Raw genomic sequence first — 6,000 nt, 5'->3', positions numbered from 1 at the left:
ATATTTTAAGTTTGGTTGGAATTTTATCTTTATAAACCTTCTGGGGCCAATTTTTTCTATGCTGGAGTTTGTGTCCTGCGGAATGTGTCCTACAGGAGTTATTATGTGTCTCACAGGATGCAGCTTAATTTATTTTTCTCATCAGTTTTGTAATTTTCAGCATAATTGATCTGTTATAGTGCATGAGCAGAACCCGTGCATTCATAATAATAAAAAGCACAATGTTTATGTAAAAAAAAAAATTTGTGTGACAGAAATTAAAGTCCATGCGTCATATCCCCAGAAGAACTTGTACTAGGATTCTTAAATTTTTACAGTAGGTGCAAGGAAAGATTTTAGCATCTAATCTGAAAAATCATTCAAAAATTTAATTTGCTGATTTGGATTAGGCATGTTAAAAATAATTTTTTTTCATAGGATTTGCATTAGGCATTGTTGCAAACTAAATTGCACCCCCCCCCCCCAAATTATTAAATGATGATTGTAGCTTACAGAACTGTTTCATACAAGGTGAGTTTCACTTGAAATTTATTACACATCCCTTAATAATTATTTATGTTTGATTCTTTACGTCCAGTAAGCACAAAAAAAGAAATGTAATTAACATATTGGGGAGAAAGTTTCTAAATTAATATTTTTAAAGCTTTTTGAAACCAAGCGTTTATTATTTTCATAGTTATGCTTTTGACATGTGTTTCTATGAAATAAATAATTAAAAATAAATGGTAGTTAAAATAAAAAATTAAGTTACATATTTATTAAATTGGGGGATTGCTTGATTGTAGTAAGTGTTGAGTAACATGTGTAGTTAAAGATCAATAGCATCACATTTGGAGTTGAATGATACTGAGTTACTTTTATTTTGTTTTAATGAGTTGTACTTCTGAAAACATAATTCACTTAATCTAATAATGTAAAGCAATCAGAAAGGGCAACAAATAATAATAAGAGCTTAACTTTTTTTAAATGTGTGGATATATGCCATTCAGCTTTTTGAATGCTTGTCTCGTGTTGATTAGTACCTATTTATAAATTATTGACTATTTTTCCCTAGGTGTTCAGCTAGTCCTAAATAAAGTATATAATGCAACTATTAAACATCCAAGTCATTATAAACTAGCAGAAATTCCCATTCTTTGTATGGGGTGAAAAAAAAGTAAATAATCAATAAATCAGTACTAAATAACACTTAAACCATGTAAAAAACTAAATGACATATACCAACACAATAAACAAAGTTAAAAAAATTTCAATATTTATTTATTTTAATTTGTTGCCCTTTCCTATGGCTTTATGCCATTAGATTCAGAATAACAAATTTTTTTTGTAGTTCATCGTATCAAAATAAGGGTTAACTGTATGCAGCATCATTTGGCACGAAACAGTTGCTTGATGCCAACTCGTGAGTCTATTTTCCCTGTACATATTATACACAATATATATATATATTTTTTTTCAAATGGCAGGCACTGAACTTTATTCATTTCGCCGTAGAAGATGCCAGAGGTGTTACTCATTTCGCGTTACCCAGTGGGCATCTGTAAACCAAAGTCAACCATTGCCCACGCCACACTGCTATAAACCCGTTCATAGGGTGGGCCACATTCACACATCACACACAACAACACAAGAGAGAGAAACATCCATGCCCAGAGCGGGATTCGAACCCAGGGCCATTGGCTTCGCAGTCAGGCGCGCTAACCGCTCGGCCACCTGGAAGGCTTATACACAATATATTAAGGAGGAAAGGCAATTACTGTGCTCTTGTGTGAGCTATATTGGGCTAACTATATTTATTAGTTATAATTGCTGAGTAAACAGCTGAGCATACTTAAATAATGTTATAGTATATGAAATAGTTTAGTAAAACTGAAATATTATTGTTAAATATCCCATATAGCTTTGAGTGGTCACCATTTTCCCCTGTTATTTTATGTGATTTTTAAACTTCCTGTATTTTCCAGGTTTACCCTTTTCTCCCTGTGGAGTGGCAACCCTGTTTAAATATGAATAAATATACTTTTAATACAGATAAATTATGTTTTTGCATAAAGAATGCTATATTGCGAGAGTAATGCATTATTAAAAATAATGATAAACTGTTTTAATAAAAGAATAACTTGTCTTCAATTTGTTTCTTGTTCAAAAATTAACCTTTTATTTTTCCCAATATTTTTTAAAAACAGTGACATAATTTGAATAAAATGGTTTTGGACAAAGAGGTTTTAGACAGGATGATTTAAACTGCGGATTAATCCATTTTATCCTAAAACTTGCCAACTCTGCAACTGTCACTATAGACTTTTACAGTACTCGAGATTGTGATAAGTGAAATTTTTAAATAATGTTTTTTTTATTTTGAATTAGCGAGAATTGAATTGATTCTCGCTAATATTGAATGAAATTTTGAGTTGAATAGAAATTATTTTAAGAGATTCAGTATCCAAAAATAAACGTCACAAATGTAAAATTGTCTAACTTTTTGTTGTTTAATTTATAGATGAAAAAAAGATAAAATTCTTTAAATTTTATACTTTTTTTTCTTAAATAAAATTAAAATATTTAAAGAATTCCAATCTAAACACATAGTTTTTTAGTTTAGTATAGTTAATTGTTTTTGTTTTAACAGCTAGACTCTTGTACAGTGCAGAACTAAAACACTAAGTTTCATTTTCCTTTCTTGTACTAAACACATATGAATAAAAAAAAATTATATTTTATGTTTATACATCATTTAATATACTTCCTATACACTCCTTAATCTTTGTCAGCTTTTTAGGGTAAAAGGAGGAATAGTTTTGGAAATATCATCTCTGAAAAGCAAGCAACATTCACGAACTTTCGATATTGTGATAACTATACAATTCAAATTTAACTATACAAATCAAATATTTACTAACAAATATTATTCAAATATTTACCAACATAACTATACAAATCAAATATTTACCAACAAAACAGTAAAATTAAATATAAATACATACTTAGTTCTTAAAAAACCCTTTTTTCAAAAAAATTAAAATAGGCTATAAAAAGTTAAAATAAAATAGAAAAATTAGCATTAATGCAACAATTGTAACAATTTGTCGACAAACATCGCTGTTAGCGATTGTAAAAAAAATAGGTGGTTGGTTGGTTTCCTGAGAAAAAATTGTTAGAAAAAATTATATTTAAAGATCGACGTTTATTAGAAACACTTAAAAAATGCTGCATCATAATGAAACGTTGNAAAAAAAATTAAAAAAAAAAAAAAAAAAAAAAAAAAAAAAAACAAAAAAAAAAAAATTTCTTATTTCTTGAAACAAAATTTTAATGTTGAAAATCACAGTTTTCTGGAACTAGTTAATTGAATAGTAAAAAATATAAAATAAAAGAATAAAATCTATCAGAAACACTATTAAAATGCTGTCTTAATATAAAAATGAAAAAATAGCAAAAATGAAATAAAAAAACCTTTTTTAACTGTTAAAATAAAAAGTGTAGAAAAAAATGACAAAATTGGATTTCTTAAATATAATTTAAAAAAAACCTCAACGCGAAGCTTGTGGTTTAGTATAAAGTAATCTAGTTTCAAATCTTGAAATTCTGCTCTTCCATTTATCTTTTAGAACATAACTTTGAAATTCATGTGTAAGTTTTAGAACTTGACAAATATGTGTAAAAAATATATCTAATAAGGTATAGTAAGAAATATGATTTTAGAATATTCTTTATTAAATCTATTCAAATTTAATAAAAAGAAATTTCTCGAAAAATACTTTTCCAAAAAATACATTGTTGAATAATTGGTCAAACATTTGCCCAACGGAATGTTTGGTAAAATGGCTAAATATTGAATAGTGAATGATTGTTACATCCCTATATTCAAGGTCACAAAACCAAATGATACTCAAACTCAGCCTAAAGTATAAATAAGAAAAAGATGAAACAAACAACAAATACATTTATAGTTGGGGAGATGCATTAAATAAAACAAAAAATTTCTAAAATTTTGTTCTAGAAATAATGTGTCATAAAAAGGGATAATTTTTACCTTCTAATAACTGAATCAGAAGAGGAATTTTTGAGTCCTACAAAGGCATTAATTTTTTATTAATTGCAGGAACTACTACTTTCATGAACTTGAGTATCTGCATTCCTCTTTCTTGATCTTCAGATGGGTAGCCAATCAAAACAAGAAGTCTAGCAAGAAGAATCTGAGAAGATGTTATACCACCTAAAATGACACATTGACTATTTCTTATCTTAAAGGCAATACAACAAAAAATTTAAAATTCAAATGTAAATTATACTATTTAATCTATTCAATGCTATATATATATACAGTGAACTCTAACTATTACGATATCCAATACAAAAATCACTCCCCTCATCACGATAATATTTCGTGGTTCCAATGAATTTGTATATAAATTAATGTCATGCTCCTCTCAATATTACGATATTCTTTGAAGCAATAAACCTCTGTAAAACGTTTTTTTTCTTCTAAATTTCAACCTTATTTTCTCCATTTATTATCGGTTTTCAATTATTGTAAAAAATCTTATTTTATCATCTTCTGCCGTTTTTTCCATCTTTTCTGACAAGAGAAGACTAATTGCTGACCACCCCAAAAAAATTCCATTCTTGGAATCGCCTTCCTTATCTCTTAAGAAGTCACAGATGTAACATTCCTATCTGATTTCATTTCCATCATGTTAAAAGCTGATCATGAGTCACAAATGACCCCAAGCATCACATTAACACCTGAAAGAGAATTTTTTTTCTGTAGAAGGTGGGTGGAGCCCCATTCGCAAACGAAAATCATTTTTGTGCTTTGAACAAAATGCATACTTTGTTGGTTGACTTAACAGTCAGAAAAATGAATAAACAAACAAAAATATCGGATTATTTTCAATAAAAACAGTTTTCAACTATGTTTCCGATCTTATTTTATCTCAATTGTTTTTAATATTTAACCATAANCCACCTAAAATGACACATTGACTATTTCTTATCTTAAAGGCAATACAACAAAAAATTTAAAATTCAAATGTAAATTATACTATTTAATCTATTCAATGCTATATATATATACAGTGAACTCTAACTATTACGATATCCAATACAAAAATCACTCCCCTCATCACGATAATATTTCGTGGTTCCAATGAATTTGTATATAAATTAATGTCATGCTCCTCTCAATATTACGATATTCTTTGAAGCAATAAACCTCTGTAAAACGCTTTTTTTTTCTAAATTTCAACCTTATTTTCTCCATTTATTATTGGTTTTCAATTATTGTAAAAAATCTTATTTTATCATCTTTTGCCGTTTTTTCCATCTTTTCTGACAAGAGAAGACTAATTGCTGACCACCCCAAAAAATTCCATTCTTGGAATCGCCTTCCTTATCTCTTAAGAAGTCACAGATGTAACATTCTTATCTGATTTCATTTCCATCATGTTAAAAGCTGATCATGAGTCACAAATGACCTCAAGCATCACATTAATGCCTGAAAGAGAATTTTTTTTTTCTGTAGAAGGTGGGTGGAGCCCCATTCGCAAACGAAAATCATATTGTTGCTTTGAACTAAATGAATACTTTGTTGGTTGACTTAGTTAGAAAAATGAATAAACAAACAAAAATATCGGATTATTTTCAATAAAAACAGTTTTCAACTATGCTTCCGATCTTATTTTATCTCAATTGTTTTTAATATTTAACTATAATTATCCTATCTGCAAATTAATATATAAATTTGTAATTAATACACATATATAACATTATCTTACTGTGTCCCCAAAGTATGTAGGGCCTCGACATAACACCAATATATCCATCTACAACGATTTTTTTTATTTGGTTTCAAAAGTACTGTTGCAGCGAGGTTTTACTGAGTATATATATATATAGCATAAAAAATAAATACAAAAAGACAAAAATGAAGAAAATTAAGAAGAACAATAAGTTTTATTTACTGTGCATAAGCTGCAAGTAAATAGAACTCATAAAGTA

At 28.0% G+C, this 6,000-nt stretch overlaps 1 long non-coding RNA gene across 1 annotated transcript in view; it reads right to left on the bottom strand.

Moving 5' to 3' along the window:
- Positions 1-3,536: 3,536 nt before the first annotated feature.
- Positions 3,537-6,000, bottom strand: part of LOC122272504 (uncharacterized) — a 30,444-nt gene continuing 27,980 nt past the window's right edge. The window contains exon 8 of the long non-coding RNA XR_011636252.1: positions 3,537-4,216. This is a non-coding gene — a long non-coding RNA (uncharacterized lncRNA). The remainder of the gene's footprint in view (positions 4,217-6,000) is intronic.

Source organism: Parasteatoda tepidariorum, chromosome 2 (genome assembly GCF_043381705.1).
Source record: "Parasteatoda tepidariorum isolate YZ-2023 chromosome 2, CAS_Ptep_4.0, whole genome shotgun sequence".
Classification (NCBI taxonomy): Eukaryota; Metazoa; Arthropoda; class Arachnida; order Araneae; family Theridiidae; genus Parasteatoda; species Parasteatoda tepidariorum.
Note: the sequence above shows the minus strand (reverse complement) of the source record. Positions and strands in the feature narration are given on the sequence as shown.